Source organism: Opisthocomus hoazin, chromosome 8 (genome assembly GCF_030867145.1).
Source record: "Opisthocomus hoazin isolate bOpiHoa1 chromosome 8, bOpiHoa1.hap1, whole genome shotgun sequence".
Lineage (NCBI taxonomy): Eukaryota > Metazoa > Chordata > Aves > Opisthocomiformes > Opisthocomidae > Opisthocomus > Opisthocomus hoazin.
The window spans coordinates 68467357-68495309 of NC_134421.1; the positions used below are offsets into that span (position 1 = coordinate 68467357).

Here is a 27953-nt window from a genome sequence, read left to right on the forward strand (position 1 = left end):
ACACAATGTCTATGGTATTTTCTTTGCCTAAGACTGCCAGGAGAAGCTCCAGTCCCTCAGTATTTCTGACACAGAGTGCTTAGAAAGTGGAATGCAAAGAGCAATGTACCTGAAGGATACATTTCAGTGTCAGACCTGTAAACATCTGCATACCTGGAGGGGTAAGGATTTTAATTCCAAAGCAGCATCTTTACTCACCCAAAAAGAAGCACAGATAGTTACCTAGCAGTAAATGCATTTGCTGGGGAATGCTTTGGAAACATTAGAAACCCACATCCATCAATTTCACTCCTTGCTGCCTGGTATTGAAACTATGAATGTTAAAAGTCTTATCCTAGCAATGATATGAAAAGAGCCAAAAAAAAAATTCAACATTTTGAATTTTTGAATTGTCTCATTTAAAGCTATAACATCTGAAGGCTATTTTATTAGGCTCTGATGGAACAGGAGCCTTTGCAATGTAGCTTAACAGATGTCTTCAATGCTTATTCAGTTGTCCTCGTATAACCAAGAAGAGAAAGTGCTTTTTTAATATGATTTATGCTAGAAGTGATTGGAAATTTTTGGACAAAGTTAACAAGAAGAAATTAGATGTCTCAGTCCGGATGCAGCCCTCTGTGAGACATCTCCGAAGCTGATTTGGCTGTGAGGCCGAATAGCACTTAAAGCCAGGCATCGTGGAAATATGAGATCCTCACTTCTGGGGTAGTCTTCCTCGGTGATCTGCCCTAAAACCAGGGAGCTTACAAAATCCCTGCTGTAGTCCTGTAAACCTCATATCCTTGTAGAGATACATGTAGCCAGACTGCCAATTTCATTGCCTCTTTAGAACTTCTACTCTGCAGAATATTCTGGCATAAAACATTTTCAGACTGATTCAGCCTTTTTCAAAAGAAGAAGGAAGTATTGCCTTTGTCTAAATTATCCTTAACGCCACACATTTGGAATTACGAAAAAAAAAAATAGCAGCATCAGATTGTTCTAATGCTATTCTTGAGATGATTATCATGTATATTCCCGGGACAAAAAAATCCCAAACTTCCTGACCCACCCTTTAATATGTCACATTACCTAGATTAAATTGTGTAACCTCTCTGTCCCTTGGATTAGTCTCCTGAAAAAGGATGGAATACCATGCTTTGAATTATTTTTCATTAGTACTCAATGGAGAAAGTACTATTTTAATGCTTAAAATCTGCTTTTTCATTTTTTTTTTTCCTTGCAAGGAAGGGAGAAGAAGGGTGGGGGAGGGATTTTTTTTAATTGGCAAGTACAGCAAGACTTTCAGTGGAATTCTAATCTGAAATGCCATTTTTCTGCAGAGATCACTAGCCCTTGTAGGTGCTGTAGCAAGCCTAATTAAAGCAAATATTGAATCAGACATGATTTACAGAGATGTATAGTATATTTATTTTTGATTATTCAACAGGAAGTTCTACTAGCCTTGTTTTCACTGACCTGCAAGAAAAAATGCATTCCCTTTAGTTTTGCTGTAGTGAAATCTCATAATTCCTCATTTCTACACACAAATACCCATCTCTTACCTGAGAAATCCTTGTAATTTTTGTCGAAAAAGGTGTCTTTCAAAGTCCGGGTTGAAATACACAAGAAATAATAAAATTACTCTTGCTTGAGAAATATCTTGTGTTCTAGTTATGATTCTGCCTATGCCCGGGTCAGCTATAAATGTTTTGACCATGAATTCAGCATAAATTATGTCTGAAGTTGAAAATATATCTGTCTTATGATAATACCTGGGGTTTAGTTTGTCTGGTAGCTGTGGATAATCCAAGCCTTGTTTTGGATAGAATCAGAGAAACAATCCATATTTTGTCACTGATGCTTCAGTGCAAATAAACGAATAGGACATGGAGGCAACACTTTTCATTTATAGAGTATGCTTTAGAGCTGTCTGACACATCATTTAACATCCATTCAAGAATGCAGTATTCTTTGCTTAACATTGAACATTCATTTCTGTCTGAATTTATCTGAATTCTTTCTTCAGTCAAAGACTAACCTGTATCCCATTGTACAGGGCAATTTCAGAGGGCAGATGTCTCTCCCAAATGGACTCTCTCCTTTAGAGCCTTATGCACCACCAAACAAAATATTCAGTGTCAGAGGTACAAGGCAACCGTTTTATCTAAAGCCATCTACTCCTCTTTTGTTTTCCTGAGAACATTGTGAGCTTTTTATTTCACATCCTCGTCTTCAGATCTGCAGATGTAAAACTTTAAATGCAGGGTATTAAAAAAAAAAACCCACATGAAAATTACAGAGCTTTGCAGTCAAGCACTATGTGGCTATAATTCTACAGGAGAAGAGTAGAGATAATTTTGCATGTTACTTGCAGACATCCATGTGATAAAAAGAAAAATCCTAACCTTTTCCACAAAAAAATGCAAAGATTGCTATCTGCATTTAATACCAAATACTAGAAAATGAAAAGTGCATTAGTTTCTGTGAAATAGTTAAGCCTTTAAAATGAAGCTCTAAAAAGGCATTTCTGTGAATAAAGAAAAATGTAAACTGAACATCAGAAAATGCTTCCTAGCTGTTAGATCTAGCATAGGTAGACACAAGCAATGACACAACATGAAGTCTAAACTTGTGAGGGATGGATACTCTATTGGCAAACCAGACAGAGGAGCAGTCCATAAGAAAATCTTCTAAAACCTAAAAGAGCCGTCCCCTCCATGTCTAATTCTACAGTTATCTGAAAAAAACCCTGGTACATCACACCCTGCCATCACGCCTTGCTCTTTTTGGGTTTAACAATAGATTGCAGTTAAACTTGTGGCTGCGAAACTCACTTTTCCTTCAATGGGCCAGAAATTCTCCCTCTGTTATAAAAGTATTCCTGGTGTAGGATGTAGTTGACCTTATATCTAGCATGGTCAGAAATAAAAATGAGTAGCTTTTCTCTCTGTAAATGTCAGTTTTATTATAAGCTTAATATATTGTTATTAATTGGTTTCCAATAGCACTTAGAAGTCCCAGCAGAGACTGAAACAGAAGGAAGAGATATTCTTTGTCCCAGAGATCTGGCAGAATGGAGATAAAAAGGGAAACAAAGAAGGAGATGTGTCTAAGACTGAAATCAGTGCAAGAGCTTGGATGAGACCCTAGGTGTCCTGATCCCCATGGACTTTCTGTAATCCACCATTTTTTTGCACGTGACTTGTAGAAGTGTTTTGTGCCACCAAACTGTGAAGAACAGACACTGGCGCAAGGTCTAGAGTTCTAGAGACTAGATTTACAGAGTTCAGGAAAGATATACTAAAATATACACATATTCAAAGGCAGAGGTAGCAGAAGTACATTTATTTAGACTCCCACGTACACTTAGATTGACATGACACATGCAATATGCAAGACCTCAGCAGGAGTAATTAACATCACGTACATATATGTACAGAATTAAGAATAATTTGTAGTGTAACTGTTCGATGGAAAAGGAACTGCATTTTACAGTGTCTCAAAAAGGGCCAGTGCTACACTGGGAAAAGTAAGGAAGAGCATAACCTGCAAGACGCAGAAGGATTGAGTTGTCTAAATGTAGACAGGTAGTTGCATTTTAGACTCCCTGGAATGCTTGAGACCTCTGTATGGGACAATTTGATGATAAAGAGGAGCTGTATGAGACTCATCCCTTTTTGAAGAGGAAGAGGGAGACCAGATGTGATAAGCCTACACTATCTATGTGGGTATTAGATGGCTACACAGGAGCAGCACACAACTAAAAGCAATTATCTCTGGAATCACTGGTCCAGAATGTGTATCACCTTATTCTGGCATCTAACAGATGAGCTGTCTACACACCTACTGTATACAGATCAGTCTTCCCCAATACAGATGTTGGAGTTTATGATGCAATCCATCTGGCCAAAAGCAAGCACCCACTTTATGCCAAAACTGTCTGTGCCCTGAACACTGCTGATTTTAAAGAGGTGATGAGCTCTCTGCAGAGTATAAAAGGAGCCTACGGTAAATTGCTCAGTGGTAGACATCTACATCATAGAAACTAGAATGAAGATCCAGTGAAGATGAAATCCCACCCAGTGTTCACATTTTGCACACAGGGCTTGGGTCAAGCTAAAGAACATTCAGAAGTATAAGGAAATACAGTCTATGAGAAATGAGTGAAAGAAATTATTAACCTGATGTGGGAACGGTAGCAGTCTTCACATATAGAAATGACTGCTGCTGTGTGAAGGGGAACAATCTATTCCTCAGGTCAGTGTTTGAAAGGATTAGAAATAATGGTTTTCAGTCAAAGCAAAGACATTAGGGAAAAAAAACAAACCCAAACAAACCTATTTTGAACAGTGTGGATAGGGAAATATCAAGCAGACTGTCTGGGAAGTTGTGATGACTCCATCACTGGAAACCTATGAGAAGACCTTAAACAAGCATCTGTCAAGACTAACACATCTCCTGTTGATGCATCTTCAGGCAGGGGGATAGATGAGATGGCCTCAGAACCCTCCCAACCATATGAGTCTGTGACACAGAAAGAAGTAATTCGCTTTTTATCCTTGCAGAAATGTGGAAATAAATAATAACTGAAAGTCTAATCTTAGCAAAACTCAGAAGACTAGGAAAAACACATATAAATCATTGGTAATCCTGTAAGATAGTTTATACTGCATTGCAAAAGTGCTCAGCACCCAGACGGTTAGGGAGCTTTTCATAATACCTCAACTACAATTCAAATGTCAAGTGAAAACAGACTTGGCAAGTCTACTAACTAACAGTTTAGAGATTTTCTAGGTCAATTGCCATACGAATGTCGAAAAACAGAGGCAAGTAAGGCGGAGGAATAGTCCCTTCTAACCTGTAATGTGTCAGATCTTTGGCTGTGTGTGATCCATCATTGTGACAAAGACAACGTTTGATTAATTTACAGTCAGTTTTATTGCTGAATCTACTTCCTGCATAGCCTGTGCTATAATTTAGCACAGCCAGGCACCCATACATAGAGAAGAAATGGATATTAGAAGTAGTCCTCCCCCAAAATAGCCCGTATTAGTTATTAGCATCAGTATTATTTACTCTGGGAGTCCGCACTTGAACAAAACAGAGGCTGCATACAACAGATAAAAAACAGATTAAAAACATTTGTTTTAAAAAGGTTAAACTGTATATGAATAATTTACTCAAAATGCTCCATGTAATTAGCAATACACGAGTTATTTGGTAATAACTAAACCATTACTGTGCACTTTCTGAATTAACATGACAGCCTCTACTGTCAATCTATGAAAATGGTATAAGAACTCAACGACAGTTTCTCAGATAACTGCTTTTGCATAAGCAGCTTTGGTGCTTCTGAAGGTATTCTGGCTGGATTAACAACACCAGGTGCCCTAGATATGAATATCATTTTTAATTGGTTTTAATATTTCTTTCGCCGATTGGTATCAGTGTCAACCTCTGCCCTGGAGGGTTTGAAGTACAACACTTTTGCCTAAGGCTTCACAGTTACCTTTCTTGGAGCATTGCCAAAATAATGCATCTCTTTTGTTGTCTTATCCCCATTTATCTCAGGTTCTGAAATGGTCTTAGTATGAAATACTCATCATTTAAGAGCTTCTTTCTCTGGTGGCCTTCACTGTGGGGTTTATGTGACTTTTGTGGTGTTACCCCATTAGAGGTGCTGTTTGTTCTTTTCTTCCACCTTCACCCAGTGTGGATGTGAGTTAAGGTGTCAGCACAAACATTTGCCTTGTTTCCTTTGCTTCCCAGGGTGTACAGAAGATCATGGAGGTGACTGAAGGGTAAGGACAGACTACTGGTCTGAAACCTTGGACAGAAATTTCTCAAGAAACAATAAGTGGCAAAAGCTGAACTAAGGTGCAAGCCAAATTCTCCCTTAAACATGTTCAAAGAAAGCTTCTAATTCCTGAAGCACAGACCTTTTCCTGAAACGCCATTGGATTATGAATACAGATATTTCCAGATATTTTTTTTCCATCTCTCCTTCCTTCATACTCCAGCTCAGGCTTCACCAAACTCGACTGAAGCTATTTGTCCCAACACCACTGAAATCCTCTCTTATTTGGGTGCATATGAAGGGGTCTCAGGGAGGGTTTGCAAGTTTCTAAATCTCAGATCTGTGGAAATGTACCAATGCCAAACCCTTGATCATGTGTTTCAAATGAACATTACCTGGTACAATATGTGGGTTAGAGGTGTTGTATCAATGTCACACAATAAATTTAAAGCTCTCTGCTTTGTGTTGAAGGGGTCTAGACACTAACACTGATGTATCAAAGGAAGAAATCTGCGGTAAAGTAACACATGGGATAAAAGGGAAGGCGGGAAGGGAATGATCCAATGTGCAGCACAAAAAGAAGTGAGAAGTGGCAGGGAAAAACCCAGACAGCTGAACACTGGACTTACAGCTGGGCTCTAGCATGAGCCAGAGAAGATACATACAATACTGTTTTACTGTCTAACTGTGGTAAAGCTTCCTGGATGGCAACGACCAGTTTCTTAACAACTTCTCTGATTTTGATGTGTAGTGAAGCATAGAGGATTAGACATATACATGAGATGTGGAAAAAATTTCCCTCTAGATCAGGCAGAATGGGAATCAAAACTTGACAGCCCTTTATCCAAGTTGTGATGTCGACAAAACAGAGATCAGTTTCTGTCTGTCTACTAAGGTGCCATGAGCCAAAAGTGTCCATGTAGGCACTTCCAAGCAGCTGTGAACTGTACTTTGCTCTTCCATTGTCTGTAAACTGAAAGCCTTTGGTCCTTGTTGCTTTCTTTCTCTTTTCTCAAGTATTGCAAATTTTGCAAGCAAGCCTGAAGAACACTTTCCAAATATATATCACTTATGCTATTTGAATGCTCAGCTGAAACCATAGACTTATTTTTCAAAAGTAGTGAGTACCTACACAGGCCTTCTGATTCCAGATGGTGGAACACTTTTGATGGTCTTTGAAAGTGCAGGAGGTAATAACCCACTGAACATCCCAAAAGAAGGCAGCCAACATTGATGAACATCACTGAAAGTGTCTTTGTTTTTCTCCTGATTTCTAAAATTCATACCAATGACTCTTACTCCTCTTGCTGGGACAACTACTCTTCAGTCTAATCTGAAAATGTAAAGAACTGCAGACAGCTATGCTAAAAGAGGACCAAAGATGACACAGCAGAGTTCTCCTTTGGTGACATGCAGTGTTATTGTGCATTGTATCTTGCTGTCAGCTTTACATTTCAGAACTGAGCATGACACCCCAAGCATACCCGCTAAGCCAAATGTGAATAAAAATTCATATTACCCCAGTTCTGTTACCAGGAAACCTCTATTAACGATGTCCAATTTTGCTCCAATATACATATCCCATGCTTAAGTGTATTGCAGTCTGTATTATTTCTGTGAGTGTTTTACCTGCTGGAGAGCAGCTCTGCGGAGAGGGACCTGGGTGTCCTGGTGGACGACAGGATAACCATGAGCCAACAGTGTGCCCTGGCTGCCAAGAAAGCTAATGGGATCCTGGGATGCATCAAGAAGAGTGTGGCCATCAGGACGAGGGAGGTTCTCCTTCCCCTCTACACTGCCCTAGTGAGTCCTCATCTGGAGTACTGTGTCCAGTTCTGGACTCCCCAGTTCAAGAAAGATGAAGAGCTACTGGAGAGAGTCCAGCGGAGCGCTACAAGGATGGTGAGGGGCCTGGAACATCTCTTCTACGAGGAGAGGCTGAGGGAGCTGGGCTTGTTCAGCCTGAAGAAGAGAAGGCTGTGAGGGGACCTAATATATACTTACAAATATCTGAAGGGTGGGTGTCAGGAGGATGGGGCCAAGCTCTTTTCAGTGGTGCCCAGTGACAGGACAAGGGGCAATGGGCACAAACTGAAGCACAGGAAGTTCGATCTGAACATGAGGAAGAACTTCTTCCCTCTGAGGGTGACAGAGCACTGGACCAGGCTGCCCAGGGAGGTTGTGGAGTCTCCTTCTCTGGACATATTCAAGACCCACCTGGACAAGGTCCTCTACAGCCTGCTGTAGGTGACCCTGCTTCGGCAGGAGGGTTGAACTAGATGATCCACAGAGGTCCCTTCCAACCCCTACCATTCTGTGATTCTGTGATTCTGTATGCCTGCTAAGATTTATAGTGTATAACCATTCAATTGACACTGCATTGGAAAAGAAATCTCTGCAAATACAATAAATGTACATAAAAACCTCTTCTGTAAGAAAGCAGAGAAAAGTTCTTTTTACAAAATATTTTATGCAAAGCAGATGCTGATGCTGTTTTGAAAGTTTCATGGGGTTTTTGGTAGCATCTAATTTTCCTGTACTATTTACAACATCAGTAAAAAGTGTTCTTTATTTTACAAATGGAGAAATGTCAGAGAACTAAGTTGTATGTTGGAGGTAGCAAGGAATTCTGTAAGTTCAGTCCCCTTTGCACTTTCAGGGAAATGTAATGAAAAAGAAATTAGGAAAAATATATCAGGTCCACAGACTCCTTGTAATCACCTTTTCAGCTCATCTTAACTTTTCAGTCTGTGATGTACATAAATGTAATTTATAGTGTGGGAAGGAGACTTTTGGAAAGAGCTTTATCTTAATTTCCTCTTTCTGGCCAGTCCTGTCTGGGCTCTTGAGTATTTTTCTGTCTTGAGGGAATTCTGTCATGTACTAAACCTCCTGTTTAGTTCGAGTAAAAGGACATTCATGGCCCTTTGCAAGATTCGGGTCTTTACATTGGCTGCATGTGAACAAGAGACAGATTTCAGGGGCAAGACATAAATATGATTATGCATGTGTATGTATCTCCCCCAAAATACCTCATTATACCTCTCCCCTCAATATACCTCAGCTGGAATGACTTTCCACAAGCTGTGTTAAACAGACATTTTATTCAGATGATACAGATGCAATAAAAATTATAAGGGTAGATCATGGAGAATTGTCAAATCTAGCCTATAGTTAAAAAATTAACTATTAACTAATTTAAGAATCCAGAAAAAAAATTCACCCCTTCCTGCTAGTTGTTCAGTAGAAGAAACGTGAAAAATGGTCTCAAGATGTCACATAGGAGAGATGGTAAAAGTCTGTTTACTGAGAAGCTGGTCAGAAGAACTAAGTTAAATTATCATTTCTTGCACTTCTAATTAATTTGATTCTCTAGGAATATGTCCAGGCACCTGCAGCTTCCTTTAAACCCTTCTGTTCTACTGTATCTAAGGGGTCTATGTGTTCTGGTTTACCTGGGAGCCAGCAACTGAGCACTAGACAGCCACTCACTCACTCCTGCCCTTCCTCCCAGGGGAGGAGAAATGGAAAAAAGGCAAAACTCATGGTTTTAGATAAAGACAGTTTAGTAAGACGACAAAGGATATACTACTACTGCTACTGCTACTACTACCACGGATAATAATGAATGTGCAAACCGAACTATATACAATACAATTTTCTCACCACCTGATGACCAAGTCACAGCCAGTTCCTGAGCAGTGAGCATGGAACCCAGAACCCATGAATTCTATGAATTTTGTGAAATTCCCGGAAAAAGACCGAACTGCTAGAAACTTTCGAACTCCCGGACAAGAGAAGATTCAAACTCATGGAAAACAGAAGCAGATTCCTGCCCCACCCCCTGGCCAACACCCATTAATAAACTGAGCATGATGTCTATGGTATGGAATATTTACATTGGCCAGCTTGGGCTAGCTGCCTGCCTGTGCTCCTGCCCAGCTCCTGCATACCTGCTCATTCGCTCAACATGGGAGACTGGAAAAAGTCCTTTATTTCTCAGCAACAACTAAAGAAATATAAGTGTTATCATCATTGTTCTCATACTAAATCCAAAACACACAAAGAACAGAAGAAAATTAACTCTGTCATCTCATTTGAAACCAGGACACTATGTTTCCATACTTTTGTCGGATTAGATGGATATAAAAGCACACTTTACTTTTTAAGAAGCTGCATGCTTGTCCAGTATAAAATGAATACAATAATCTATAGCTTGAGTCTCACAGCAGGATTTCAATGGCTAGGTTCCAGGTTTGTACTCAGAGCACAAAACTTCAGACCTAAGTGATAACGGATTATTTTCTAACATCACCCTGTTCTGAATATTGAAGTACTCTACACACAATGACAAATCCCCCAAACTTCAATTCTGCATCGTGCAAGAGCATCTCACTCTCTGCTTACAAATTCCATTTGTACTGTACTGTTAGTTTTCCAACTGTTCAAACAGAAACTCTGTTTTGCTAACAGCTTGTTGAGAGAACTCCATGTTTTCCCAGTATGTGCTTGAAGGAGATTTATGAGTCTTACTAAAATGCCAAGTCAATCTGTTCCCTTCTGTCAATCAACTCCCATAGAACAAGTATCTCTGCCTCACTGGCTATATTTACATGCAGATGTACTGCAAAAGTTTAATTAAAACTCTAACCACAACTGATCATGAAATAAATTCCAGAACACTGTTTAAGAAATAATTTGGTAGGTATTAGGTAAGCCTTTTCATGAAGAACTTTTCCTTCAAGGGGTCAGTGAAGATGAAAGAAAGGATAAGCAATATGAGTAATTTGACAGAATGATTCTTGTGAAAGAATTTTGATTTCTGCTGTCAGTTGATTTTTAAAAAGTTTGTCTACTTACAACTTGCTACTTACCTATTTCCCAAGAATAAATAATTTACACTTACAAGGAAGTACAGTATCATACTTACGTTGCTGACTGGGGGTGAGGAGAAGAAATCTTGTAAATACGGGTCAGGGCAATCCTAAGAGCAAATACAGGCTGCGTGGAGAATGGATTGAGGGCATCTCTGAGGGGAATGACTTGGCGGTACCTGGTTGATGAGAAACTCAACATGATCCATCAATGTGCGGTCACAGTCCAGAAGGCCAACCGTATCCTGGGCTGCATCAAAGGTAACGTGGCCAGCAGGGCGAGGGAGGGGATTCTGCCCCTCTGCTCTGCTCAGGTGAGACACCCCTGGGAGCCCTGCATCTAGCTCTGGAACTCTATATGTATCTGCAGTGATAGGACAAGGGGTAATGGCTTTAAACTGAAAGAGTGTGGATTTGGATTAGATGTAAGAAAGAAATTCTTCACTGTGAGGGTGATGAGGCACTGGCACAGGTTGCTCAGAGAAGCTGTGGCTGCCCCCTCCCTGGAAGTGTTCAAGGTCAGGTCGGATGGGGCTTGGAGCAACCTGGTCCAGTGGAAGGTGTCCCTGCCCATGGCACGGGGGTTGGAACTAGGTGATCTATAAGATCCCTTCCAACCCAAACCATTCTGTGATTCTATGAAATAGGCAAATCAGATGATAATTTTTGCAAGACTGAATTTTCATATCTGCAAACAATAAAGTATCAGCCTGTTCTATTATATCAATTTATCAAGAAAGCAACTAAGAAACAAGCTGGGTATTTCTCATTCCCTTGAATTCTGTGGAGTTCCAGTGCGTGCAAGACACTGCCATCACTGGTGTAAGTGGCAAATTGGGGGTTAGTATAATGGTGCCTAACCTACATTGTATACAAACCGAAAAAATGCAGGTTTCAGGTCTCTAACAGCTAAATCTGCCATATTATAGGTTAACTATGAGTGAACCAGAGCACCGAGGAGTTAGCCAGCACAGTCAGAGCTGACACAGCGGGGGGAGCAGCCCTTTGAGAAGGTAGTGATAGGAGTTAGGGGAATACACAAAGGGAAGTAAGTCATGTTAGGTGAAAAAAATAAAGGACTGGAGCAGAAGCAAAGAGAAAGAAGATGAAAGTTCATCTGTGGAAGACTGACTACCACTTACAGAGGACAAGAACCTGACAGTCACTTCTCATGTTTTGCAGTGGTTAAGTGCTTTTCTCAAAATAAAAAAAAAAAATAGGATGTCATAATATGTAAAATAGACATGTATGTCTTAAGTAGATTGTTAACAACTGTAATTCCTCTTGTCCACTGAAGCAGGACAGCTTCCTGTCTGTTTTCTTGTTAGGAAGGAGGTCCAAAGGGAATGAACATTCAGCAGGACCGAGAAAAATAGAGAGATTTAAGGCACTGCAGACAAATTCAACAGCTGAAACACATTTATTTTTTCATAAACAGTAAAAGTTGGTCAGTTGGTCTAATATGAGAATATTAATAACAAGGGATGGTTATGCTTGCAGAGGTTTTACATCATTGACAAAAAAGTGACAGCAGTCACGTGGCCTGTTTCAGAGAATATAAATGTGGTCGCTACCCATCACAGTCATCGAAAGAGGAGCCAGACTACCCCAGCTGTTCTAGTGATTGCAGGTGTAGCCCAAAGTACTGAAAAAAGTTTCAGTGGACAAAATTCCTGCACAGTCATGGGGCTTTGTCCCCTACCACACTGTGTACTGGTAGCAGCTCTGGCACTGTATAACACTCAAAAGTTGCCTTTCTGGCTTTTTTTTGTCCTACATTCACAGGCCAAGAACTTCTGGTAGACTCAGTCTGTTGTCAGCTGACTTAGTTTGATCCTCATAGTCCTTCTGAATGCAGGGTCTCATTTCAGTCCTCTGGCAGTTCACTTCAATCCTATGGCAGTTTCTCTGCCATATCATCTGCTCTTGGTCCACTAGAACAGGCAAAATTTGTTTGGAACTTGCAAGGTGAAAGCATCCTGGGTCAACGTCTCTCATTTATATAAGTCTGTGAGAAAAAAAAAACCAAACACAACAGTCACGTCATTCTTTCGCATGAGCAGGAAGACAGAAGATAATACACCACAACAATATCCAGACATGGACTACAGAGACATCTACCAACATGTCAAACTTTCTAACTTTTCATCCGGAGCCCAAATCTGATTGTGTTAGCTTGGAGATCACACAAAGAAAAGGACGTCAGAAAACTACAATTAATGTCTGCGAGTCTAGCAGAAATGGCCAGGAACCTTTTGCATTTTTGTGATCTATAGGTTATACTATGGGGATGGAGCAGAGAGTGATGGAGCTGATCTCTTTTTGTGGTATGAATACTATTTTAGGAAGAATCCATGAGAGAGATGGGTGAAACAGTGCCCTTTCCCACCTGCTCCTACTAGATCTTGTTCACTGTCAGGCCTATGAATGTCAGCAGAAGATGGAATTTGATGGGCTGGGTGAGGTACATGAGTGGAAGTCTAGACAGAGGGGTGAGAAAATGGGGTGAGAAAGAGCTGCTGGTGTTATGTATCACTGGGTAAAGATCTAGTTCTACAGTTAATTGACTTCATGGTCTTTTGGAACCTAGGTTTCCACCTCTTAGGAGCTCTGTTGGGCAGAACCAGGTGGCCCAGCTCAGCTATAGAACTGTTGTCAGGAGAGGGAGAGACAGGAGGATGCTGCAGGCTGGGGTCGTCTACTCAGATCAGAGATGACCAGATTTTTTCCAGGTGCAAGCACCTGAAGTGATGTGCTGTAGTTGCAGTTGTCATGCCCAGAGTGCCACATACACCATTTGGTCCCTTGCCAGGATCCATGTGTCCCCCACTTGCATGCTCCCTGTCCATGTCCCCTCCACCAGACATGTACTCACCAGAGGCCAGCTCTTGGGCTGTGGAAGGGGTCTGGCTGTGCCTGGAGAGATCTGGGAAGTTCGTGTCCTGGATGATGCCAGCAGATTGAGTTTGGAAGCGGGCTGAGCCTGAGGTGTGCTAAGGACCCCTGGCCAAGGTGGCCCTGGGACTTCCACTGGACACTCGGCTCTGCCCTGCTGACAACAGCGTTTGAACACTCAAGCACTCCTTGTTGACCTGCCATCCAAGTATCTTGTGAAAATCATCTTTAAAAGGAGAAGTGCATCTCACAGCCTTATTTGGCTTAGTCCTTTCGCTAAGGGAAAATGTTTCTTTGCCTTTTGTTTCTGAACTGAGCATTGCTCTGTTGACACAAGCCTCAGCCTCAGCCTGGCTTCTCAAAGTGGTGTTTCATTTTCCAGAGAGTTTTTGCAGAGGTCTTCTCCGACAGTGACCTACACCATGGTTTCATTTAAACGTCAGTCTTGGTCTTTCCGTGTGACCTGCTGTAGCAATAACAGTGAGTGGAGAGTTCCTTTACAATTATGGTTCTTTTGTAGAGGCCTGATGAAAGTAGATAGTCTTGGGATGGGTGGACTGATAGGGCAAGAGAAGTCATAAAAATGCCATTACACCTATAGGACATGTAAAGACAGAACCTGAACGTAAAGATCCCACCACGAAAAGCTTTTCCTCCTAACTTGCCTACCTACGCCACTGCGGGCTCAAGGTGGAAAGCAAGCAATTGAGGAGTCTGACCTCTAGAGCAGACTGAAACCTAAAGATGTATGATGGTATATACATGATTTATGTTACTTGAGAGCCTGGTGGCATGTGCCCATGGGGAACAAAAAAAGGTTGTCTCTTCAGGTGTTCCATGTGGCAGGGATGCAGAGCAGGAGGCTGCCATGGGAAAACTGAGAGGACATGGCAGAGTCCATAGCAGTCTTCTGAATCCAGCAAGGGAGCAGTTTCTCTCCTCCAAAGTTCCCAGAACTAAGTGGACTAGAAGAGGTCTCCTCTCCAAGGTAATATTTTTTTGGTTTCCATTAATATTAGCAGCCAAAAATTCTCCCATCGAGTGTAGAATGACATTTCAAGATTTTTTTAAGTAGGTCTAAGTATATACTTCTTCAATGAAATTTCAAGTAGGATGTCCTCAGAGAAGCCTTAGGAAGGTTTGGTTTGGTGGGTTTTTTGCTTTTTGGCTTTAAAAAATATTTTTGATGCTTTAAACTGGGGCTTTTACTGACAAACACAGGAAATGAAAGGTTCTTATTTATAAGAATGTCTGAGACACAGAACGTTAGATACCATATACATTAATAAAGAGTTCGATAATTTAATAGTGGTATTGACTAACCGCAGAAGCCCAGCACATGCCTACGGGAACTGCCTGTTTGTATTGCACGGTGTGGTTAGGATATGTCTAGATATCTGGTATGCAAACTTAATGTAGGAACTGTTCTTTAAATTGCTGATTGTATCCTTGGGCACGTTTCAGTGAATTAATGGGACTTGCTGATTGGTAAAAAATAATCACGAATCTAAGTTTGCACAGTACTGTCTCACACAAATATTTGCCTTAAAGGTAGTAAGTTTTAAATGAGTGAGATAAAACACATTAAAAATAAAGAACGTGAACAAAATTAGCAAATCTAATTTAGCATTAAAACACTTCTCAGAAAATTAACCCTCATTTATGCCCACACAATTTAACAGGGGAGGCCAGATGTTTCTCAGCTGTACAACAGGTCACAACAGAAGAATTATCAACCTCTCATCCTCAAACTAGTTCTCATTCTTCTTGAAAGACATTTGCTTTATAATCAACTGAGATCAATACCTTGATTTATCAAAACGACACATTTAAACAAGGCACAAAACTCTGTCATAGATGTTAATGAAGACTGAGTGCCCAAGGGATTTTTAAGAATTCATTTTTCTTTAGGGAGGTGAGAGAGGTTGTGATTAATTCTAGCTTTTCCTCCTCTGTCTTGTAACAGGTCAAGTGTATGAAAGTGACCCAGAGTTACCCGTTCTACTAAAAAAAAAGAAAGGCAAAAAAAAGCCAGATATATTCTCTATTAGCCTTACTGCATGATAAACAAGAATTCAGATGTGGCAGGTGCAAACTTACTCTTGCTTTTCTGTGAAATTGAAAGACAAGACTCTAGGAAAGGCCATTCAATATATATCTGCTGAACCTAATCAGAATAATCTTCATGCTGAAACTAGCTTTGCATGTCTGCAATGTAACAAATCCGATACCTGCTTATAACACTCCCGAGTTTCCAGCACTTGGGCTCTAAAAGACATAAGCAAAATGTTTCATGAAGAGTAACTTGCACAACTCTACTTCCTTAATAATTAAAGAAACCTCTCAGACTTGGTGCACATGCACCAGCAGGAATGATGCCACTCAGAAATAAATTGCATCTCTGCTTAACTTTCTTCCCCAGCAGTATTAGAATCTGTCCAGTAAAATGACACGAACTAAATTTGCCATAGTGCTAATTTACATTGCCTTTAATGAGAACACAAGTTTTAAATCACAGACATAGAAGCACTATTGTGCATCCAGCTTATTTCAGCTCCACTTAGGGTGATAAGGCATTCTCTAGACAATTGTAATTATGAGTAATTTGTAAAAGTAATAAGAACTGCTTTTTATTACAGGCAATAAAAATCAATTCTTCATTCAATTATCTTTCCTGGCTATGATATGATAGCTGCCCTGAGTGAGTGCAACAGGAAACAAGCTGAGCTAAGTTCTAAAGGACAAGAACTATTAAAGATAAAGACAATAGTATTTAAGAAAAAAATCTACCAAAATTTCATCTCCATTTCAACTTCTTGTTATAAAGACATGGTAATAATTGCCTGGTACTATTACTATAATCCTTCTTTTTCTTTAAGACACAAAATTCACATATATTCTTGTAAATTTAAGCATAAGACTAATTTCATTGATTCAGTGGGATAATTCTTGTGGTTAAGGTGAAGTACAAATGTAAATCTTTGTAGAATCAGAGTGATGGTGAAGAAAAGTATTTTGCATGTGATTAGCTTCCATGCAATAAAACTTGTTGAACTCCAAGTTCAACTTTAGCTCCAATTTTAATATGGATTAGAGCTTAAAATCACAGATACCTTGTACTTCATAATACACTCTTTTTATGCTTCAGTGAAAGGTGCTTGTTTATTTTGAATAGAGGCAGAACTGGAGAGAGATTTTGGACAAACAGGAAAGTATCTGGGGCCAAGTCCCTATTTTTGATTTGTGTTCTTCTTTTTAGTTTAAAAATTTTCCATTTAACTACAGGAGTCTGGAAAAAGCAAGCAAACATGTCTTAAAAGCCCATTTAATAAAAATTTTGCATATTTCAAATTTTTTCATATATTTTTTGTTCCAGGGCAAAAGGAACTGAGGAGCAAGGGTGGAAAATTTAATTTTTGAGGTGGGATCCCATTTTTGTTCATTATCTTAGCCTCCTACTAAATCTGGGGGAAGGATGGGTAAAGAAATGCAGGGGCATAAAGATCTTCAAGCACACAAGTTTGATTAGGCGTCTTGCTGTGGTAATACTCTTTTCCTCATCTCCCAGAGATGTGAGATTTTCATGGAAGTGACAAACTGAGCCTCCCCTTGCAGAGCGGATTTGAGAATGTTCTGTTTTACCCCACTACCTTTGATCTCCCTTCTTAGCAAAGGAGAATAAGTGATACATTTGATTGAATTTTAATTCAGAACAATAAAAATGAACCTCACTGAGTCTGCACGAAGTGAACCACCCTATAAAGACAGTTTAATGGGCAAAGTACTCAAGGATTAGGTGAGTCTAAAATGTTATTGGGGACCCCATTTTTTACAACCTCTCTAGCATAACACATCACTACTAAGATAGCATTGGGTGACAGCTGAAGTCAGGAGCTGTTTGTAGAGCATTTTATTAAAAAAAAGTCCATATTTAATACATGCTCTGGATCATCTTTTCTTCAGGTTTTCTCAAATCTTCATCTGTTTACTTGTTGTATATCTCTTCTTTTAAATTGTATGTATTTCATAAATTTACCTTCTTCTCTTGAGTTCTGTCTATCAATTACTTAGAAGGGATAAAAAGACCAGTAAGAAATTTCCTGATTAATTTATTATAATACTTCTAGTTTGTAAGCATTTGGAAAGAGTGAGTTTTATGACATCATGGCAACCTCAAGTTTGTAGTCAAGTTTTCAGATCCTTCTCTGAAAAAAGCTGTGTTAATTGGCAACTTGCACCTGTAGCAACAGAAACAGAGCTACATGTTTCATAGGCAGAAGTCACAAATATCTTATTTGTCAAAGTTAGTTGACGGGAGAGGCAAGAGGATAAATCTTTCTGTATTCAGCTGGGGATTTCATGGTACCTTTGGGAAAGTGATCCACCCGAGAAATCCATTTCTTCCACCATTCTAGTTCTACATGAACCAATTCTGTTGAATAAGGCTTAACTCTTGACAGTTAATAACACAACTTGAATGAACTGACTATATCAATATGTTGGCAGCTTTGAGACATCCCCTCTTAGAAAACTCAAGTAACATGTATATTCATTAAAACAATTAGCCAAATCCATAAAATGCTGTCTCATATTTACATATGTAGATGGCATGACTTTGGAATGGATTCATTTTAGTGATAGCTATTTTATTTTTCCAAGAGATTTCTGTTTCTTTCTATTTTAGAAGGCTTATGTTATTTTAGTCCAGAGTGATATGTAATTAACTTTTAAAAGTTCATCTTGATTTTCTGCAAGGTTAACATAAACATGTTTAAACTAGTTATATTTAGGAAGAATTATACAGTCTTGGGAAAGCAGTTGCCTAACAGCTCTGGTTTACAATAACTAATTTTTAATCACACAAGTAAGTCCTATCTACCTTTTGCATGCTACTTCTTTTGAAGGAGTAAAGTGGATCTGATTCAAAAAGCTACACACCATCTGCATGAAGCAAACCGTCATGTTTTCTTCCTTGTTCACCCTTTAGTCCTTTTAGTCAGAGGACTCTGCTGATGTGTGGTGACTCAGGGAAGAGCAGTAAGGTGACGTTATGCACCCAGAGCACTTGCCCTGCTGCTGTGCTCAGACCTTGCTCTGCTTAGCGTAATCTGTCGGAAGAAGATCCAAGAAGATCCTCAAATAGCTTTTAGCATTCCATTGCCTTGGCTTTCCTAAGAGTGTGGGAATTCAGTCTAACTCTTGAGTGGATTCAAATGGATTTCCCTTTGGCAAAGCTCCATGGAAGTAGTTTAAAGATTAGCATTTTTACAGCAATTATCTCTCTCCCGTCTCATGAGAGGAAAAGGGAACGAAACTACTGGGCCTACATAAGCAGCCATGAAGAAACATCAGAGACAGAGGCCACTAACCACAAGACTCAAATAACCTGAAAGCAAAACCTCTGTTTGGCTTGAACAGCATGGCTTTCTAGGGTAAAAATGCTGCCTTTTCGCATGAGAATCATTCATTCAAATGTAGGTATCTCCAACGCAGGCATCTAACATGAACAAGCAGTCTCAATTTAGCCAAAGGAGGAAATTGGTGTTTCATGCAAACAGTTATAATTCTGCAGTAGAAAGATAATTCATACCCTAAAAATGCCTGACTTTCTCTGTTGCCTAGAAAGGGGAACCTCATGTGACTAGCTGGAATGGAGACCTCTACATTGCAATTCTCTAAATTTGGATGAGATGAACCTTACTGTGGGTGCCTGTGTTTCCTAGTAAAGTTCAGACACTTGGGGATTTAAATCCAATCTTTGCTTGTGATGTTCTGTCATTCATGATCTAAAAGATAAAAGTGAAAGGGAAAGCCCATCCGTTTCTAACATTTACTTCTTTAGCAGAGGTTTTAATTTCTGCCTTTTCTTTAAAGCTGTGTGTGGTACATCTTGAAATACTTACACCTTATGTCCTCCTTGACAGAAATCAGAGAACTTTCTGGCTGTCTTGGATTCTGTTTTATCTGTGATAATTGATGTATTTATTCCAACTGTAGAAATAATGTGAAGACTGGCTTCAAATATTTCACAAGACCTTCCTCTAAATCTTTCAGAAGTCTTTTATGCTATCTTCTCTGCCATGACTTCTATACCCTCCATTTTTCTATGCACAGTCTTTCCTTTCTTCCTCACTACTTCCTGACCATTGCACTTTGCAAATCTATTTCTAACTGAAAGATATTTTCATGTTTTTCTCTAGATCACAACTGATACTGCAATTGGTTGACCTCCTTCTGTCTTGCTTGACATCCAGGTGAAATTTTAGAAAAATTCTTTCCAAAATTAAGTCATCAAGTTCATTAGAAGTTTTTCATCCTTCTTCTTGGCTATCTATCATTCTGCATGCTCTGCTCATTCTTAAGTTACTAATTTCAACCAAATTTTTTCTTGGGAACAGCTTCTCAAATCACTGCCTTTAGCAGAACATCCAGTTCACAAGTAAAGAAGGTGCTCATAGGAGGAAAAAAGAACAGGGAATTCTGTACTGAACTGGAGTACAGATTTACTACACACATCAGTAGATGCAACTCGATTCCCTTTAATCCTTCAGAAAATTCTGATTTTAATCAGGTAAGCTTGGAATAAAACACCTGCAAAACATCAAAAGGAAATATTTAGGCTTTTAGAAAAAAAACAGGGTGAAATTCTACAGTGAATGAACTATTTTTCAGAGTATAATGTGCCCAGCTCTAGTGTCAACAAGAGGTCATGCTCCCCTGCCTTCAGCAGCGAGTCTGAAGAGGAATGGCATAACCTAACCCCTAAAGCTCTCCGATGCAAATTTACTGTCATAAAAGTTGGTGCTCATTACACCAGCAAGATCCAGGTTTAATACTGGCAAGAGTAATGCAATCTTCCGCTGCATCACAGTTCCTCGGTCCTGAGCTACCCTATCCTTGTTATTCCACTCCTGAAACTCTCTTAAGTAGAGAACTTAACATTTGCATAAATTCCCTGAGGATCTAGGAAGAAAATGTTCCAAGGCCCTCCGGGGCTAAGTGTGTATGGTGAAGTATATGAATAAATCTGTCAGTTTTGAATCATTAGGAACGGATAGCTTTAGGGTTGATTTTAAATGGGTGCCAATATATCTCAGGGTTTTGCTAGAGACAGAGAATGGGCAAGATAAGCTTATATTATTCTTTTTGTTTGGATAGGGTTAATGTGAGTGTTACCAGGGATTGTGTGGGAGTTAATTGTATTAACAAGGAAAGACAGAGAGCCAAGCAGCGTCGCCTGAATGTCATAGCCATTTTTTCCTATTTTGTTGTGAGCAGTCTAGGTTGCATAAATCAGTACTGGCTCTGTTTGATTTTATAAAATGACTTGCAACTGTCTCATGGTATTTATTTTTTCCCTATGAATTAAAGACAAGTCATATAGGTGAATAGGAGGCAATGTTTTAAAACCCTGAGTTTAAGTATATATTATCTCAAATGTATGTGTTCTGGTCTTGTTAATGGGAATATGGACTATCGGAACATGTCACAGGAAAGTAAATCACTTATATTGTCTTGGAAGTCTGAACTTCAGAATTAATTACACAGGTTATGGCCTAAATACCTTTCTGTCCCTAAGGCAAGGAAGGATGGTCTTGTACTGCCAGTCTTCGCTTTGAATGAGCTGTGCCTGCTCTCCCTAAGATTCTGTGTGTGATCTTCTGTACATTTAGGTGAACAGCTCCAAAAAAGTCCACAAGTTCCATTGTTGAAACACCTAAGGTTTGATTGGTTGATGTGCTAAACACTTTGGTCTATGTATTATTTGACCTGGGGTTGGAGCGAAAAATGTTGCTGAAAGTCAAATGTATTTGTTGGGTTCACAAAACAGCGGTAACAACAAGACTCTCATGTGTGCTTATTAGCTGTCCCCAAACACTTAAACCAGCAGACTTAAACACAAAAATACAAATACAGCTTGAACTGAAAAGCAAAAGCTACAACTACGGGCAAGGACAAACTCTTTATCTTCTATGGATCACATTGAGTGTGAGGAAGACTAGGGACACATGCTTCCTGTTCCTTGCCTCAGAGTCTTTGTCTCAGACTGAGTATACTGGAGCAACGACACTTAAATGCTGTCATTCAGGAGGCTTGCCAGGTTGTCATCTCCAGGATGCCCCGAAATGACTGATATGCCACTGTGCTCTCTAAGCGAGGAAGTCCCCAGTGTGTCTAGTAATCCAGAGGATTTATTATGAAGCTGTATTCTCCAACAGTGGGCTCATGTGGATATGATAACAAATACATACGTATTTAAAACCCCCCAAAACCTGAGCTTTAGGAACAAGGGAGAGCACATAGATTGTCTGCAAAACACTGTGTGCGTTAGTCTTTTGCATAAGCAAATGATACCAGAGGTCTTGTCCAAGAATAAGTGAGCAGATCCTTTGCTGTGTAGTAAGATGGTCAGGTCTTCTAGTAGACTGCAGGGAATATTCCCCTGCTGCTTACATGCAGCAGGTACAGATTCACCTGCCAGTCAGACTCATGGACACAACCCACCTTGGCTTCTAAGACAAACACCATACTGCTGCACATATACATAGAATCATAGAATAATTTGGGCTGGAAGGGACCTTTAGAGATCATCTAGTCCAACCCCCCTGCAATAAACAGGGACATCTAACACTAGATCAACTTGCTCAGAGCCTCGTCCAACCCGACCTTGAATGTTTCCAGGCCTCCACTGCGTCTCTGGGCAATCTATTCCAGTGTTTCACCACTCTTGTTGTAAAAAATTTCTTCCTTATATCCAGTCTAAATCTACCCTCCCTTTGTTTAAAACCATTACTCCTTGCCCTATCGCAACAGGCCCTGCTAAAAAGTCTGTCCCCATCTTTCCTATAAGCCCCCTTCAGGTACTGGTAGGCTGCTGTAAGGTCTCCCCGCAGCCTTCCCTTCTCCAGGCTGAACAGCCCCAACTCTATCAACCTTTCCTCCTCAGAGAGGTGTTCCAGCCCTCTGATCATTTTGTGTCCTCCTGTGGCCCCGCTCCAACAGCTCCATGTCCTTCTTGTGCTGAGGGCTCCAGAGCTGGACACAGAACTATTGCCATCAACTGTCTTAACAGCAAACTGTAATATTTTTGTTGTTTTAAATACATGAAGAGTGAGCAAAAGCCATAGGCGCAGAAAAATCAAGAACTATTTAGATATGACTGCAGTAACATCAGGTACTCTGAGCTTATCCATTGTGGACTTTTCCTGAGGAACACAAATTGACAGAACTGTAATAAATTTTGAAATTATTTTTCAGACATATTCTGTAATCTGTTTATTATATTTCTCATTTTCAATAGAGATGATTAAATATAAACTAACAATTTAACACAAAGAAAGAATCTGCGAATTTCTGTGACTATTTTTTTTGCTGTACCATTAAATGGAGATTCTCTTTGGACTGCTAGACTGTTAATTGCATTCTGACATTTTGATCTCATCTGCTTTTCAAATAGTTTTTTGCAGCTGCGAATTTTCTGGCAAAACACGATTCTGTGGAAAAATGCCAATTCTTCTTAAATATGATGCGCTGAGAAAATATCTCCTTTTTTTCTTTTTCCTTTTCTTTTTTTTTCTTGAAATTATACTAACGCAGGTTTCTATCAGAAATGAGCTTGGCCTCCTGCCAGATTTTCTGATAGAAGTCCAGACCTTTTGTGGCTCTGGGATGCCTCAGTGTATCAACTAGCTTCAAAGCAATGGTGTTTGGGCTTTCAGCATCCTCAGCTTCAGCACAGTCCAGGCATGCAGGCGGCGTCAGGAACAGGGAGTCTAGAGCACCTCAAGATTTTAACAGGTTCTGCACTTCCCAGGAAATGACAGAAGTCTGGCAAAGCACCCCAAACACCTTAAGAACTGAGTGGGATAGGGGATATGAAGAAGGATGAAAGAGGTTCAGAGAGTTTATCTGACCTGGACAAGACAGAACTCACAAACTTGTCACATCCTGAGGTGGAAAGACCTAAATTTTCCCTAGTCTTTTAATTATTACCACATCAGCTGGTAGCTTTCAGCTTTTTTTAAGTCCTGGAAATACCAACATCAGCTTCAAACTTCACAGCTCTGGGGCATCTCAGTCTGAAAAGATCCCTCAGATTCTCCGTAGTGCTGTTCATAGGAGGCCTGGACATGCTTATTTCTATTCCATTCTTTGATTTTAGGCATATAAGTAGAGATTCAGACTTTGATTTTTAAAGATATTTCTCCTTATAATAAAGCAAAGAAAAGAAAAAGGAAGTTGAAAAAAAGACATCAGACATCAATGACTGATCCATTTCTTTTTGACACCTTATTTTCCTAATGTTTTAATGGGATAGCATAACATTTGCATGAACATGAAATCCAGGAACATGGGCTTTCAATAATCAAACTGCTAACATAAGTGTCACAGCAGTATTTGGGTGATTAATGAAAGGTGTTTGTACAGCCAGTTATTCTGTTTCATTTCAGCAACTGTGCAAAACTACTTACAGAGAGTATGACATGTTGCTTCCTTTATAGAGCAGTCTCCATATGTTCATTAAGGTGGAAAAAAACAAGGAAGCTAAATGCAGGTGTCAGCTGAAACCTGCAGAGGACCGCTGCTTCATTGGATTGTGCTTTCTTCTTTGATTTGCAATTAACATATTTCTGGACTTCAGACATATTTCATCTATTGTCCCTGGGGTATCAGCATTTCATTTGTGTGGTTTGATTTCTTCCTTTTTTTTGCTTTTTAAGGGTTACATTTTTACTGACACAAAGAAAGAGGTCGGAGGGCAGCCAAGTATTCTGCTGCATTCGACTGCCAAGGGATGGCGTATTAGGATATTTGCTTCTCTCCCTATTTTTTTTTTAAAGCACACAGTTATCTTTATGCTTCAAATCTCTTGGGAAGACCATCTTAAATGAGGAATCAAAACATTTCAGGCTTCTCATCACAACTGTGAATTGAAAAATAAGCACTTACACACCACATTCACTCACCTAACTGAGGGACTTTCTTCAGCCTGTATTTAATGACAGAATTTTTGTATTTGCACCATAAGTGACAAGGTGCATTTCATGGGGCTGAACTATGGCAGCCATCCCAAAAGAATCCAGTACAGCAAAATTTGAGAAAATTCTCTGATTGCACCTCCTCCCTCTTGTCTCCTGCCTTCTGTTGCCTCCTTCTCTCGATGATCTCACTAAGAAGGAGTGAGCAATGTTGATGTATTAAGGCTACTCCCTTAACTTACCCATTTTTAAAAAGGGTAGGAAGGAGGACCCTGGGAACTACTGACCTGTCAGCCTCACCTCTGTGCCTGGGAAGATCATGGAATAGATCTTCCTAGAAGATATGCTAAGGCATGTGGGGGACAGGGAAGTGATTCGAGACAGCCAGCATGGCTGCACCAAGGGTAAGTCCTGCCTGACCAACCTAGTGACTTTCTATGATGGCATGACTAGATCAGTGGAAAAGGGATGAGCTACGGTTGTGATCTATCCGGGCTTCTGTAAAGCCTTTGACACAGTCCCTCACAACATCCTTCTCTCTAAATTGGAGAAATATGGATTTGATGGGTGGACTGTTTGGTGGCTAAGCAATTGGTTGGAAGGTGGCAGCCATGGCATAGGGGTCAAAGGCTCGATGTCCAGATGGATGCAGGCGACATATGGTGTCCCTTAGGGGTTCGTACTCGGACCAGTGCTGTTTAACATTTTCATCAGTGACAGACAGTGAGATCGAGTGCATCCTCAGCAAGTCTGCAGATGACACCAAGCTGAGTGGTGCAGTTGACACGCTAGAAGGACAGGATGCCATCCAGAGGGACCTGGACAAGCTGGAAAGGTGGGACAACGTGACCCTCATGAGGTTCAAGAAGGCCAAGTGCAAGGTCCTGCATCTGGGTCGGGGCAACCCCTGGTATTAACACAGGCTGACAGATGAAAGGATTGAGAGCAGCCCTGCTGAGAAGGACTTGTGGATAATGGTGAAAGAAAAGGTAGACATGACCCAGCAGTGTGTGCTAGGAGCCCAGAAGGCCAACCGTATCCTGGGCTGCATCAAAGATGCATGCCCAGCAGGTCAAGAGAGGTGATTCTGCCACTCTGCTCTGGTGGGACCTCACCTGGAGTCCTGCATCCAGCTCTGGAGCTCCCAGCACAAGAAGGACACGGAGATGTTGGAGCAGGTGCGGAGTAGGGCAACAAATTTGATCACAGGGCTGGAACACCTCTCCTAGGAGGAAAGGCTGAGAGGTGGTGCTGATCAGCCTGGAGAAGAGAAGGCTGTGGGGAGACCTTATCGCAGTCTTTCGGTACCTGAAGGGGGCTTATAAGAAAGATGGGAAAAATCCTTTTAACAGGGCCTGTTGTGACATTACAAGGAGTAATGGTTTTAAACGAAGGGAGGGTAGAATTAGGCTGGATATAAGGAAGAAATTTTTTACAACAAGAGTGGTGAAACACTGGAACAGATTGCCCAGAGAGGTAGTGGAGGCCCCATCCCTGGAAACATTCAAGGTCGGGTTGGATGAGGCTCTGAGCAAGTTGATCTAGTGTTAGATGTCCCTGTTTATTGCAGGAGGGTTGGACTAGATGACCTTTACAGGTCCCTTCCAACCCAAAGCATTCTATGATTCTATGATTCTATGAAACCAGAGAAAAGCAGCTTAAAACTTGCTTCTGTAGTGGACTCCCATTTCTTATCTTCAAGGACAGTGAGTCACGAGAATAGCTGGCATTTGGACAGAGTTGCCACAGGTCATTGTTTCTCTCCTCAAGCTGGCCAGAAATCTGGATGAGAGAGGCTGTTTGCACATTGGCAAGACTTATGGTGGTATTTGAAAGGAGGTAGTTGTCACACTTAGCATTTCCATGTTGAGAAGAATGTACTTCTACCCGGAGAGGGAAGTTAGTCATTTAAAATCCTGGGGAGAGGGGGGAAGATAGTTTCCCAGATAAACATTAAGAAGAGTCAACGTGTAACTAAAAAACCACGGAAATACAGAGATATGGATGTGCCATGAAAGTGAAGACCCTTTTTTCAGGATTCACTGTTATCTCACAGACTTCCTTCATCCTATACTGTTTATGCTGGTAGAAATGTCAGTACATCCTCGTAGGTGCATGCCTCATCCATTTCTTGGACATGATAATATCCGTAAGGCTCATTTCTGTGTACTTCACATGGTTTCCTCTTGAAGCTTCCCGTTTCAGATATTTAATATCAGCTTCGTCTATAAATACGGGTCTGTACTACATACTTTCTTGTATATGTATATGTCCTTTTATCCTTTTGCCACTTTGCTGTCTTAATTGGGGTTATGGTATGACCAGGGAATGAAGTCATAGGATTTGTCCAACCATTTTCACTCTCAAGTCATGTCCTTATCTAGTGTAACCCTAGAAGCTTCATAAAAACATTCAAGAAATTGAAACTTGATAGAGAAAGCTAACCCTTGATGACACACTGTAGTCTTTTCCTAGCCCCTCATAGTTGGAAGATGATTTAAGAGCTGAAGCTTCTAAAGTGCAAATTTTGCCTTGACCTGTACCTGTTATATCCAAGGAGGTAAGTAGGTGAATACATTTAAGCAGAACAAAAAAACTTTTTGTTTAAATACAGAAACCTGTTCTCTTTTGGGATGCATGCAAGTTGACCAAGGAAGAGATCTGATAGCTCTGCTGAGCTAGAGATATTAGAATTCAGTATTCCTAGGTGGTGCCGGATTTTTGTTTATACAGGGTAGCATTCTGCAGAAGGTTCATACTGTAAAAAACTGCTCTGGCTGCCACAGTGTGGGCATATTAGTATGGGAATACTCAGTATTGCAGCTGCTTTTTATAGTCATAGTTTTGCACCTGATGTATAATACCTTCCTCAAGAAAATGATTAGGCAGTAGTTCAGGTAAGAGATCTGAATGTTAAAGAGCTGAGGTAGCACTGGACTACTGTATCTGTGCAGAGTTGCTTGCTAGTAAAATGAGTTCACGGACTAAACTTGGGAATTTTTCTTCCTCCAAAGGAGAGTCCAGCCTGTGACACAAAAGCTGTCCGAGTCTGGGTATTTTCCTCTTCTCAGTTTAACAACAAACAACTTTGGCACTAATGGTTTCTCAGATGACAATTGTACCTTCAAGAGCAAGTGTAGCTCCTTTTCCTCATAAGGATCTTCCAAAGCAGGCACTTTGAGGATTGCCTGATGGAAATCTCTGTATTCTTTAATGCATCTTTAAAGAGTTGCTGTCCCTCTAATTGTTGTTTTTTTTTTGTTTATGTTTCTTATGAATTAAATACCCACCTGAAAATATTTTATTGATTTTGTGTCATTCTCTACATTTTCCTCTTGTCTGACTTGGTAAGGAAGGAGGGAGTGAAAATGGAGATTGAAAAAGTGTGAGAGTATCTTTTCTGTGGGGTAAAACCTCTTGGTCAGT

At 40.3% G+C, this 27953-nt stretch overlaps 1 protein-coding gene across 1 annotated transcript in view; it reads right to left on the minus strand.

Annotated features, from left to right (window-relative positions):
- The window catches only part of CELF2 (CUGBP Elav-like family member 2), a 571124-nt gene that overhangs the window by 517920 nt on the left and 25251 nt on the right, over positions 1–27953 (minus strand). The gene's annotated exons all lie outside the window — the stretch shown is intronic.